The sequence below is a fragment of the Talpa occidentalis genome, unplaced genomic scaffold (genome assembly GCF_014898055.3).
Source record: "Talpa occidentalis isolate TD23 unplaced genomic scaffold, MPIMG_talOcc4v2.1 talOcc4.2, whole genome shotgun sequence".
NCBI lineage: Eukaryota > Metazoa > Chordata > Mammalia > Eulipotyphla > Talpidae > Talpa > Talpa occidentalis.
In genome coordinates, this window is record NW_023602073.1 from 103,320,878 (window position 1) to 103,334,991 (window position 14,114).

The 14,114-nt window shown below is 42.6% G+C and overlaps 1 protein-coding gene across 2 annotated transcripts in view; it reads right to left on the reverse strand.

Annotated features, from left to right (window-relative positions):
* The window catches only part of FAXC (failed axon connections homolog, metaxin like GST domain containing), a 55,847-nt gene that overhangs the window by 15,120 nt on the left and 26,613 nt on the right, over positions 1-14,114 (reverse strand). The gene's annotated exons all lie outside the window — the stretch shown is intronic.

Here is a 14,114-nt window from a genome sequence, read left to right on the forward strand (position 1 = left end):
AGGGCAGGAATGGACCAGTGCAGGTTTTCTATGATCCAGCAGACCATGTAATGGAGGAGTCAGAGTCCTCAGTGGTTTTTGCAGGTTTTTTATTGGGGTTCACCAGGCATATGGCAGGCAAGGGTGCTGGGGGGCCGGGTGGCTGGCAGTCCTTCCAGCCCCCAGCAAATCCTCACTCTATCTGGGCTCTCCGGTGATCTCTGCTTCTACTTCTGCTTCTGCTTCTCGGCTTCTCTTTCGGCTTCTACTGGCGTCCCCGTGACGCCGTCCTTAAAAGCCCAGTCTCAGCCCAGGTGAATCCCATCTACCTCTGCCCACACCCCACTCCAGGTGCCCGCCATCAGGCATGCATTCAGGACCGCAAGGATCCATCATCTATCCTGATGGCGGGAGGGCAGAAAAGCCTGACATTTTCTTTACCCTACACTGTTTTAACACACTTTCAGGTCAATGACTCTTAGACCTTGGAAGCATAAATATCGCCCAAGAGCCTGCAGCTCTTAGGTCACTCTCCGAAGAACACTGTTGCAATTGACTCTCATGCCCGAGTGTGAGAAGCACTGATCTAGAATTGAGTAGATTAAGGGTCTTAAATGCAAGCATGCATCACAACCACCTGGAGGACTTCTAAAAACACTGACTGATGTGCCACCTCCATGTCAGGAGATCCGGATTCAGCAGGTATAGAGAGGGACCCAAAAGTCTGCATTTCCAACAAGATCTCAGATAAATGCTGATGCTGATGGTCCATGGACCACACTTTTGGGAACCACTGGTTTAGGTCACTTACTGGGTAATTTACACCAGCCAGCTCACCTTTAATTTATGGGCAATTTCAGGAAAACCGAGAAACAAAGATTTTGAGTGTTTTCCCAAGAATAGCACAGGTCACAGTACTCTTAGCCGTCACCCTTGAAATAACACACACTGTAAGCTCTTATTCTGTACCTGAATCTTCCAAAGGACAAAGCTACAAGGAAAACAAAATCTGCTTTCAGCTCTCGCTTTCATTCCTGATCAGTCCTTTCTGTGTAAGAAATAATTTGACAGCCCACTTCCCTTAAAGTGCTTATTCATGTTCCCAGCACACTCTAAAATCACTATGTGATTCTGCCCCCCTCTTGTGGGGGGCAAGGAGGGTTTACACCTTATATGTGAGGTCACTAATGGTCCTTGTGGGTAAAGCTCATAATTAAAACCATTGGCTTTGACAACATTGTCATATCTACAAATTGTACCTGTCAGTTCTCACACTGGAAAAACATAAAGGTGGGTGGGGCTACTCATCAGAAATTCCTAAATTTAACCTCTCTAGAATTTTATCCTAGAAAATAATTAGATATTGTGGTATTTTCTATAAAATTCTCTGAAAGAACAGACAGAAATGTCAGCTTAAATGAACTATCTGAACACTCCCCACTGAATGCCAGCTCCAGCTGCCCAGTCTCTTTCTCCCAATCTCCTCTCCACATTCCTGGAGAACTTTTCTTCACTTTATGAACTCCGGGTTTCACACTCCAGGATCCTCAAACAACACTTTCAAACACCTGAGCAATCACCAAAAAGCTGGTAAAGAACTTTAGCCGCCAAACCAGTGAGAACCCATGCAGAGCAGCAGATATTACCCAGATTCACTCAATAGACACAGGTCCTTTGGGATGAAATCAAATTGCAATCAACTTCATCTTGAAAATAGGATTCCTGTACCTTTTCAAATGATATGCCCATGAGAAGGCTGGACATCACATCAAAATTCTGTGTGATGTTTCTCCTCAAGAGAGAGCTGAGGCTACGTTCTATTCTGTGGAAAGCCTCAGCACTCTCTAGTCCACATATCCTAACCATTAAATAGTGAAGAATGTCCCATACGACTCTCTCCCCAGAGCATACTACTTCCTCAAAGATCAGTAACCCTGAAAGCAGAACCCTCCTGTGTGCCAACCTCAATGGAATCTTGGAATAGTTTCGGTTTCTTCACAGCCAAGATGAAAATATTCCTGCTAGAATCAGAACGGGTAGTTATAATAGTCTCTGGAGAGACTGAAAAATAAGATACCACTTCTAAAAGAAGTAAAACCTTTTATCTAAATAACTTGAGACAACTGAGATCCAGTGCTTGCCATCCACTGTGGCAGAAGAGGCCCTCTCATCCACAGACAAACTGCTGAAGCTATATAGATGATATTTGTTATTGCTAGCTACATAACAAATTCATCCAAAATTCAGCAGTTTAAAAGGAACATTTATTGCCTCACAACATTTATCGCCTCACAATTTCTGTGTCAAGATTCCAGACAGTCTTATTTGGGTGTCTCTGGCTCAGGGCCTCTCACAGCCTAATCAAGATGTCAGCTTGACTTGGACAGATCTCTTCCCCAGCCCTCTCACTTCCTGCTAACAGGACTTAGATCCTTACTGGCTCTTGGCCAGCAATATCAGTTCTTTGGCATGTGCACCTCTGCACAGAGCAGCTCGCTACAGAGCTGACTTCTACCACTGTACATGCACTGGAAAGCAAGAATAGAAGAGAATGCCCAAGACAGAAGCTGCTATCCTTTTGAGACCTAATCTTAGAAGGAAAAGCCCACTGTTTCTGCCATATTTTATTTGGCAAAAGCAAATCAATATGTTCCACCTACACTCAAGGGAGGGGATTTCACAAGAGGATGAACACCAGGAGGCAGGCACATTGGAGGCCATCTTGAGGCTGCCTACTACAGGAGGAAAATACTAGAACTACATTCAAAAGCATTTTAAGGTTAAATGTCATGATATTTGTAATTTACTTTTAATACTTCCACACCTAAAAAGCTGTTAAAGCAGATATGATGACACATTAGCATCTTTGAAGTATGAGTGCTTGAAAATTTTCATAATAAAAAAAATCAAAACCCCTGATCTTGTTCATTAATATTGAGTCACAGGGGGAAATTGTATCAAATATGCTAAATCTTAAATTATAACATTTGATAGACACTACCCAATGTTTAAATGGACAATGCTAAATCACCCTCATCTAGCAGGTGAATGAACTCAGCTACTTGAGCGGCTTAGTTGGTACCTAAATACCCTGACAGTAATCAGAATGGTTTTCTTATGATTGTGTATACATTATAAAGTATTTTATTCTAATTATTCAGGAATGAAACCCTGAAAACTTAAATACAAAATCAAAGTCAATTTTCTCAGTGAGAAGAAAGAGCTCATAGAGACCAGATCGCTTCTGTCAGAATTATATCAACCAATTTATGATGATAAACAAGCCACAAAGATTTTCAAGAACTCAGTACTTATTAGCATTGAATCTTATTTTGCTCAAAGTATTTTTTTGTTTTCATGAATAATGAACATATTTTTACCAACTGAAATAGCAACAATGAAAATGGAAAAGAAATGAGCCAAACTATGTGCCACAACTGTCTGGTCCCCGTAAGAATGCAAACACTTTAACACCAGCAGGGCCTGGCTCCACCAATCCCTGACTATGTAAGGATATCTGGGCCCCCAGGCCAGAAACCCTCCCATCTCCCTCTGGAAATCTGAATAGAGAGAATGCAGTGCTTTGAATATCTGATCTAATGATCCTCTCCATTAGTGAACTGTGAGCAATTTAGAGTTATTAAGTAATACGTAAAGACCTTTCAAAGTAAATCACTTCCACTTTAGTCCCAAGTATAGGATTCCAGGATCAACTTATAATACTTGAACCAAATCAATACAGGTAAAAATAGATTTTATGGTTTCCAGGGCAAATTATTACTCTCCTTGCAGGTGATTTTAAAAAGCCACCAATGCAGATATACAGAGGTTGTACAGGAGCACAAGAAAAGCATGTATTTAATGCCTGAGTCTGAGACGTATCCTCTCGCCTCTCTGACTCTATTTGCTTTTCCCATCTGTACAGTAATTACCACTCAGGAATGCTATAAGGCCATAACATCTTCAAGATGCTGTTAAAAATAGTGCTTAGGTGCCTCCCTGGTGGCCTAGGATTAAGTCTCAGTGCTATCACCACTGCAGCATGAGTTAGATCCCCGGCCAGGGAGCTACCCACATGGCATAGCAGACCTCTCCTGTCTCGCCTGCTGCTCCCCTCAGCAGTGTCTTTCAGTCAATCTCCCGTTCTGCTCCCCACGCTCTCTCTGGTGAATCCTCTTACCCCACCACCCTTGCCCCACACTTCTGGCCTATACCCTAGTTCTTCTATGCATAAATAAATAAATCTAGAAGAAATAGTATTTAAAATGCATCCACACAAAAAGGCCTGCAGTCTTTATAAGAGGGTTTTGACATGGAAAGGAGTTAGGACTGGACTAAGTTCCTTGCAGAAGGACCCAACCCGGGTTGCCCTCTCTTCAGAACTGCAAAGCAGGCCCAGTTTGTTGTGAATTTTATCATCTCCTTTATAAAAGACTATAATTTTCTCCCTTTTAGCACCTACCACATCAAGACACATTCATTTCATGTGACTTTCCTTAGCTCTTTACCCCCTCAGTCCTCCTAGCTCCCAGGCCAGCCCTTCTGTCCACCTGCCCTGTATAGATTGCAGACATATTCAAATCACCTGTGGAGTTTTTTAAATGCCTTTCCCCGAAACCCACTCTCAGTGATTGAATTCTTTGGTCTAGCATGGGACCTGTCATACTGTGTTTTTTAAGTCCCCAAGGTGATTCTCATGAGCAAACGGGGCTGAAAACCTTTGCCTGGACAGGCCTCTGTAATTTAGAAAGGGCTTAGATGAGGAATCAGGAAAAAACTGCTTTGAGGTTCCAGAACATTCCTTTTAGTGTCTATTATTGTCTTCATTGTTCTAGCTAGATTGGCAGGCATAATTACTTGTGTGTCTTTATTCCTCTCCTCTGTCCCCTGGTCACAGTTACTCAATATATGCTAAATGTGCTAAAATGTGCATTATAACCTGGCATCTTAATCCCTATCTGCTATCTAGTTCTGAAGGCTTTCCCCTGCCACTGGAAGGCCTGGTATGTGGCCTGAACACCTAATGTGAATATAGTGTTGTTTGCATGAAATATTTAACAGAGTAAGAAGAGCCAATAATAAAATAACCTATCCCTTTCCCCCATACAATTGCAAACACCCCATTCTGGAAAAAGTGTCTCTGGTATAGTTTTTTGGATTTTGATACACCTAATGTGAATATAGTTTTTTTGCTATGAAGATATTTAATCATGAGTAAGAAGAATGCCAATAATATTCCATGGTAAATAAATATCCAGTCCTATCCCCACATTTTTTTAAGATTTATTTTATTTATTAACACATATAAGAACTGGGATGTAGGCCAGAGGTGCAGGAGGTGGTCGGGGGCTGTGAAAGGATTCACCAGAGACAGAGTGGAGAGCAGAACAGGAGGATCCACTGAAATACACTGCTGAGGGGAGCAGCAGGTGAGACAGGAGAGGTCTGCTGCACCATGTGGGTAGCTCCCTAGCTGGGGATTGAACCCATGCTGCAGTGACTGGCGATAACTTGATAGTGCTAAGACTTTAACCCCTGCACCAAGGAGGTCCTACTCCCACACATTCTTAAAAACAAAAAGTTTTGTTATTATCCAAAGAGCCTTCTAATAAAAATCACTTTAAAAGAAGTAGAAGATTAGAATAGAGGTTTATTGGCAATCAGCCATTGTTCAAAAAATTGATTTAATAACAAGGGATGTGGAGTAAACACAGATCATTTAAAGCATCATGCCTTCAGAAGACCTGAGTGGCAGCTTAAACGTAAATCACTATCCAAAATCAACCACAACATGAGTGAATGAGCTCTACTTTGGCCTTCGCCTTGTTTTACAATTCAAAAGTCTCTGCTCTCCTATCTAGGCAATGACTACAAAACAACGAAATCATTAGAACTGGGGAGACACCCAAACCCCATGAGGTAAACATCTCATCAGACCACTCTGCTGTCCTGGTGGTGGTCATCTAACATCACCAGGGGTAATTCCAAAGAGAGGCAGCTCCACCAGCCATATCACAAGCCCCCCAATTAGGGGCAAGTCTGTTTCAAGTGCTGCCTTACTCTGAGTTGCAGCCTGTTGTCATTTCTCCACATCCACACCCTCCTCCATCCTCCTCTCCTCTTCTTCAATCTGTTGCAGCAACATCTCTATAGCTCAGCACCTTCAATACTGAAAAAAGGTTTACTTCCTCACTTTTCCAGACCATCCATCCCCAGTAGCCTCAATTCCTCACATGAAATTATTTTGAAAACAACCCCCTTTCTTAACCGCTCCTCTCTATAAACCCACCAGTTTGGCCACCGGCATGTTGAAAGATGGATCCCTACTGTGTGCCAGATAGCCAGATACCTACTATGTGCCAGGCACTGGGTAAGGCCTAGAAACATAAATGAATTCACCAGTCTTTGCACAAAATCCAAATGAATCAAACCGATCTACTGAGAAAAAGTGCAGAAAGTACACTGAGGAAGAAAGTCCCAGTACATTATAACACAGGTACAGGTTTGCCAGTTACACTCTGGGAAAAAGTTCCAGAAAGGTTTCCTTGAAGAAACAACTTTTAAGTTGGGAGACCATGCTCTGAGTAAACAGACTAAGTTTTTATTAGCTTCTACGGCAATCCATCACACAGGTGACATATTGAGATTGAAATCAACTAAAATCCTTGAGTCTGCTCTCACATCTCTCCCTACCTGTCGGGGCCCAGACCTGGGGCCCAGACCTGAACATCCGGGTTCTTGCCTGAAGCAGGTACTGAATGTTAGCTCGAGTGAAGGTTTCAAGTTTCCTATTGTGACGACTGAACCTTTCCCCCTGCTTGCTACTGTGGCTTGTTTGCATTGGTGGTCTCTCCTTGCTAGAGATAACGAGAGACCTCCTCCTCTGAACCCTATATAACATTGTACACATTCCTGAATAAATGAGACTGGCGATGATCCTGGCTTTGTCTCCACTCCTCGCGTACCCCTGTCCCATACCAAGCCCCTGTTTCCTCCCCCGGGTACCCCGTTGATCTGCCCGGCTGGCCCGGACACCTACCCTATACTTGCACAATTCAATTTGGAGATCTAAGTACAGAATTTGACATTCATCCCCATTAGATTTTGTCTTGTTAAGGTCGACTGTTTTGATTCCTGATTTTTTCCACCCAACTTTTTAGCTATCAATCCACCTATAGTCATTCAGAAGCCATTAAGGTTGTCAACAGGTGACTGAGAAAAGTCAGGAGCAGAGTCCCTTAATCCATTAATCAGCACTGTGAGGACAAAGTTCCTCCATCAGTCACAAATCTATCTCATCCAGGGGCTTTCTAACTTTTTTCTTTGTAGGGAAAATTATCTATCACACAAAACGGGACAGATTCCTAATATGTGGACAGTAACAGAGGAGTTGCTCTGGATGAAGCAGGGCAGAGAGCCCTCTCCTCCCCACGAGAGCACTCAAGAAACCTAAACCTGGGTGTCACCATACACATCCATAAAGCCTGCTTTGAAAATCATCGATCTAGTCCACAAAAAATGTCATAAGAAATGCCCTCCGATGGTTTGAAGCTACCAAGAGGGTGATCTGTCCAATAAGAAACTCCAGCAAATCAAGAAGACACAGTAGTCACCAATAGGGATGATTGGTTCATAATGAATCAATAACTGTCCTTCATGAAAACAATCACCAATTTAACACTTTCGTATTTTACTTCATATCAGAATCTACTTTCCCTCTCCCCTTAGGGAAATAGGAATGATGTCCTATTTACAACTCCTCATAATTTTCCTATCCTCCCCATTTTTGAAAGATTACAACTGGAGTTCCAAACATCACATGGGACATTTTTCATTCGAGCACTGCTAGATTAAAGCATTTTGAAAGCAGAGGTCATTCTCACTCAACTTTGTTTTCCAGGAGCCGAGTGGTGTGTAGCTAATATAACAATAATGTTCAAATAGTATGCTTGTTAATCTGTTGGATGTTCAAAAATATTGACATGCACTCTTGTAACCTCACTTAGTTTGGATCTCAAGTCAACTCACACATACAAAAGCAAATTATGAGTTGCATGTCCTGACTCCTTGATGTTACTTAACTTTAGATTATTCTTTGCAATAATAATTCCTTCACGTTTATTTGTGACCAAAGAGAACTAATAGGGCCTCCCTGGTGGCACAAGGGGTTAAGTCTCAGCACTATGAAGCTATAGGCAGCCACTGCAGCACCAGTTCAATCCTGATCCCTGGCCAGGGAGCTGACCCACATGGTGCAGCAGGCCTCTCCTATCTCACCCGCTGCTCCCCTCAGTGTATTTCAGTAGATCTGCCAGTTCTGCTCCCCATTCTGTCTCTGGGGAAACCTCTCTCTCTCACACACACACACAAACATACACCACATCCCTGGCCTACATATACCCCAGTTCTTGTATGCATAAATAAATAAAAATAAACCTTTAAAAATAAATACAATAAAATATCAAAACAAAACTTTGCTAATTCAATTGACAGAGTTCGTCATTATTAAACTTGCATTGCTACTGCATTGCTCTATTACTAAAGAGGCTGAGCTGTTCATGTATTTACTCATCATTTGTGCTATTTTTACAAATTACTATTTTATGTCTTTGCCCAGTGTTCCGCTCAAATATTCACTTTTCTTACTGATTAGTAGCAGTTCTTCATATTTAGTAATATTTGTTTTTTACATGACACAAACATGTTTCCTGCTTGCCGTTACAGTTTTAACTTTATTTGTAGAGATCTTTGACATACAGGAGGTATGTTTTCTTTTCTCCATGTAATCTAGCAATACAACATTTCTTTCATAGCTTCTGCCTTTGGTGCCATGTTTAGAAAAACCTTCCAAAGTTCAAGAACTTTTATTCCATAAAAGTTCCCCATTTTTTATCCTGACAGATTTATGATTTTATTTTTTACCTTTACATCCTTAACCAATTGGAGTTTATCCGGGTGTATGGCATAAAGTCAGGGTCACGCTTATTCTAAAGGTTAGTCTGCGGTCTAAACATCTTTTACTGAGTTAGTCTTTTCTCCACTGATTCAAAAGTCTGTGTTCCTCATGTCCTTCAGCTCCACTTGTGTGTCTGTCTTGTATTGATTTCAAACCCAGAATATCCACCACTGAAATTCATGAACCTCCTCTCTTCTCCAGGGCTCGCCAACTCTGTGAATCACCACTTTGTTTACTAAGTCAAGAACTTGGTTACTCTTCACCCCTGAGCCCTCCGTCACTACCTCCCTCCCCACACACACACATATCAAATCACTAAATTTCTATTGATGCTGTTTCTAAAACGGTGTATTACCATGCCCATAATCCAAAAGTCATATTATCTTTTCTGGATGCCAAGACCCTCAAATCCACTCTTAGCCCCACACCCATTAAACATAAACAAGCTCATGCCACTTCCCTACTCCCAATCTCTGATGGCTTCCATTGCTCTTAGGACAGAGCAGAAAATTATTTATGGACATGCAAGGTCTGTTTGTTCTAGCCTCTGCCTACCTCATCCTCACGCCATGCTTCTGCTCTTGTACAATTTCCCAACATACTAGCTGTCTTTTCACTCCTGGAAGGCTACCAACAGCTTTTCATCTCAGAGCTTGCACAGGTGATGTTCCTTCTCTGTTCCATGCAAATCTCTGACTCATCCCAGTTCCTCTTCCTCACAGAAGCTGCCTAACTCCAGCTTACCTTTCACAGCCCAGTTTAAATGTCATCCCCCACACCCCCCAAAGACTCTATAAACCACCTCTAGCCATGTTAGTTTCCCCTGCAAAAATGCCTTTGTTGTACCCCGTACAAATGTTGCTGCTAATAAATGTTTCACAATCTCTCTCTCAGCAGTAGTTCAGGGCTGAGATCAACTTGCCCACCACAGTCCCAACCCCTCACAAGGAGCCCAGAATACTGCTGAATAAATGTATGTAACCCATTTAGCCAGAGTGATACTGTCACAAGTCAAAGGAATTACCCTTCTGTCTGAATCCTATCAGAAAAGTTTACTTCCTAAGATCCTCGCGAGCCATGGCTCAAAAGAGCAGTCCTTGTTGGAAACTGCAGGTTCAGCAGAACTGCATCTAACCCTACCTCCTTAAATGCATCCACAAATCTCAACATTTTGGTCCCAAATCCACAGATTTAGAGTCCGGCTTGGTTGTCTGCTAAGTGACACACATTCATTCTTTCCTTCATTTATCAAACAGATGTTCATAGCTCACCAACAATGCACAGTGAGGCCTCATAACTGAAACTGCATTTTTATTATGCACTTCCCATCCTGCAGCCTGTCACCCCAGCCCAAGCCCTAGGGGTCAACAGAGATGAAAAAAAGAAACAGGTCCATCATCAACCCACCCTCAAACCCCTACACACACAAGGGGCTGCCCCTTCAGTTTTCCTTAGTACTCCAGCTCCAGTCAACTTTAAGAAAGTTGCATTCCAAAAGCATCAACCGTGTATTGTGACTGGAGAAGTCTGAGAACCACCAGGCAAGGCGTATAAAGCCACAAAAAGGGTCTGGCAGCAACCTAAGCACATTGCCCTGAAGAGGGCAGCTCCTGCACCACAGTGACAACGCCCCCCTCCCCTAATCTATTTCTTACTGGAGCCCAGTTTCCTCCCTGGGGCAAGCTCACTAGGATCAGCTGTCTTTTTCTGATATGCAAGAGCAGTAGGGGGCTCTGCAAACCAGCACTCCCACCTTCCAAAGATTTCTGACCTGAACTTACAGGCATACCGCAGCCATGGCCTTTTCCTCGACAAACACCCTCCCCAGATCCCAAACTATCATGGCTCACGTCATCCCGAGCTGCATGGCTACTTCTGCTCCACAGTGAGGCTTTCCTTCCAGACTGAGGTATGGAATCACAAAGGCATTTCCAGTTAAGAGTGGGCTAGAGATTTCCTATTACTAATTACCAAAGCTGACTTTAATCTCCTACATGTTATTTAACTAAGAACTAAGTGATCAAATAGCTATGTACTTGAAAAATGAAAAAATATTCAATGCGACAGCAAAATACAATCATTCTGTGATGCTGCACCACACTGGAACTACAAAGGCTGAGAAGGGTAACATGAAGCACATGTGGCAAGTGACTCACTTTTCTGCACAACTTTCCGTTTCTTTTTCTTTCATCAAACAATCAACAGTCAAGTTCACACATTGATAGTTATTAAAATAACGAACAGATTTGGTTCTTTGACATGTGCCAACCCAAGTCAACAAGGACTCTAAAAACTAAGCCTCTAGAGCCATTTTATGACTCAACGGAAGACTTCAGACTTGGGGGTGGAGCGGGGGGAGAGGAGCAGGAAGTGCACTGCATTTATTAGTCAAGTACAGTTGGCTGGAAATCAGCCTGTTTTTCTCTTTCCATTTACAAATTCCACTTTATTACTTGGCACTTTCAATAGCAGCTTCCGAAGAGATCATTTCATCATTTCTCCTCTTCAACCTGGAGTTTTTAATACATCTCCTTTATAGGGGAGCCAGCTTCCTAAGGAAGAGTAGAACCTGAACTCACAAATCCAGGAAATCTAAGCCAGTGAAAATACTCCATGCTTTTAAACCTGTACTCAACCTTCAGGAGCAACATCATAAAACATTTTAAATTACATTGGAGACTACATTTTAACTTGCCAGTGAAGTTAGGGCAACTTTAGGAAATACTCTAAAGGAAAAATCCTGACACATTACAAGTTCTTCACTTTATGTCACAATTTATAAGCAACTTTGGTTATTGTTGGGTCAGAAAACAGCACAAGTCTGGAGCTAGTCACCCTGGGTTTGAGCCCTGGTTCCACTTCTAACTCCTGTTTGACTCTGGGCAAGTCACTCACTCTTTCTGTGCCCCGACTTCTTCATCTGCCTCGTGGGTGGTGTTACTTCAGCTCTGTTCTGGATTTCACCTGCTAGCCTCACTTTAATCGCATGTCTAATGGCCAGAGCTGTGGATCTTCACAATAATATAGACCATAGTTATGTATTTCTTATTTTCTTGTTTTCCCTCCACCTCAAGATCATACCTGTACATTTGGGGTTAATAATAGAAGAGAAAGATAAAAGAGGCAGAAGTCAAAGCAGAATTTTGGCTGATGAATCTTACATCTGTTTTCCTGGCATGAAGTATGATATCAAGCACATAGGGTCACATTGGTGAAGAATGCTTAGCAAGAGAAAAAAATAGTGGCAATATTAAGTAAGGGAAAATCAGGTTGGGAAAGCGTGTCTCTCTGTGTGTACAAATACATACATACAACTCAAAAGTATGCATAAAGTATTGGGAATATATGTACCAAGAAGTTAACTGTAACTAATGACACATTATAAGATTAGAATAACTTTTCTTCTCTGTACTTTTCTGAGCCTTCCCAAATTTCTACAATTAACTAACAAATTTACAAATCAGAAAATATCTTTTCACAAAGACTTTTTTCCCAGCAATGTTCCCAATGGAGTTGCGTTATACACAATATTTGGGAGAATGATAATAGCTAATACTAAGTTAGCATTTATTCTGTACCAAACACCATAGTAAAGTCCATTACATAAATTATCTCACTTAGTTTTCACACACTATGATGTAAGGATTGTTCTGACCCATATTGCAGATGAGAAAACTCAAGTATGAAGTCACATGGTGTTAGGGAAGAACCCAAGGCATGAACCTTTGGGATGTGACCCCAAAGCTCCCTCTCTCATGGGCTGACCACTGGGCTTCCCGCCTCCACGCATGCTGCACCCCAAACCTAGCCTTTTCATTCTTGATTGTTATGTCGCCCATGCTCTATTTGACTCTTCCCTTTTGGGGAAGGGATGGAAACAGATGATGTGCGCACTTCTTTCATGATGGGATTATCAGAGTCCAAGACAGAAACAGTATCTCTGTTTTAAACACACCCATCTTCCCAATATGGGGTGCTAATATTTTAATAATATAAAAGTCACTTAGGGGCCTCTCTGGTGGTGCAAGTGGTTAAGACATAGCACTATGAAGCTATTAGCAGCCACTGCAGCAGAAGTTGGATCCCCAGCCAGGGAGCTACCCACATGGCGCAGCAGAACTCTCCTGGCTCGCCCACTGCTCTCCTTAGCAGCTACTGGAGATGGAACATTCTTGAATCCATCTTTCATTTCCCAGCTCCTGGTACATAGATTGTATTCAATCACTGGGGGCAAGTGAATGGCTCAGATACATCCCTGGACAATTTTCCCAAACTTTGAATGATACCAACAAAAAGTAATTTTGTATTTTGAATCTCTTAGGCATCTGCTGATTGAAAGTAAGCTATGTCCCCAGAGGGGGAAGTAGGGTGGGTCTTTTATGCCTCCTTTAATAAGAAAAACTCTGAAGCTCAGCATGGAGCCTCTCCATCCCCCAAAAAAGAGTAAAGCACATCTTCTCTGAGAGGGTTGATGCCTCCTGGGCCCACAGAGGACAGAACTCCCACAAAAACCCAGCTTGCCATGGAGTCCACTTACTTTCTCATGGCGGAAAATCATTTAGATAAATTATGCTGTTTTGAATACTTGCCAGGGACACAGCCTACCTATTCATTTACCTCCCATCCCACCATAACACGAGAAAGTGTTTTCTAAGTCATAAACACTAGAGAAACACCAACAGTTACCATTATCATGGCCATCACTCACTCCCTGCTTCTCCCATCCAGAAGAGCTCCCAAGACGAACATCACCCCTTCCTGATTAAGGCGCCAATGCTGTTAAGCTGTGAGAGCTGAGCGCACTTTACTGCACTTCTGGCATCACTTTGGGGATTCTCAGACCTGCCAGGGTTCCCAACAGAGTGAGCTAGTGAGACAGGGGAGAAAGCCAGGAACAGACAGAGCCACAGACACAGAGGAAATGGCTCACCCAACTGCCTGCCTTGTGAGGCCAAGGGCCCAGCCTAAGTTTCCAGAAGAATGAAGCAAACTTGAGCCTTGGAAGAGCCAATGATATGGTTCTAATCCCAAGGCCAGCAGGCTCACAGCCCAGGAAGAGCCAAGTGTTTCAGCTTGAGTCTCCAGGCAGGAAAAAGCATATGTCCCAGTTCAAGGGCAGTCAGCAGAAGGAATTCTTTCTACTTAGGGGCGACTCAGCCTTTTCTGTTCAGGCCTTCAA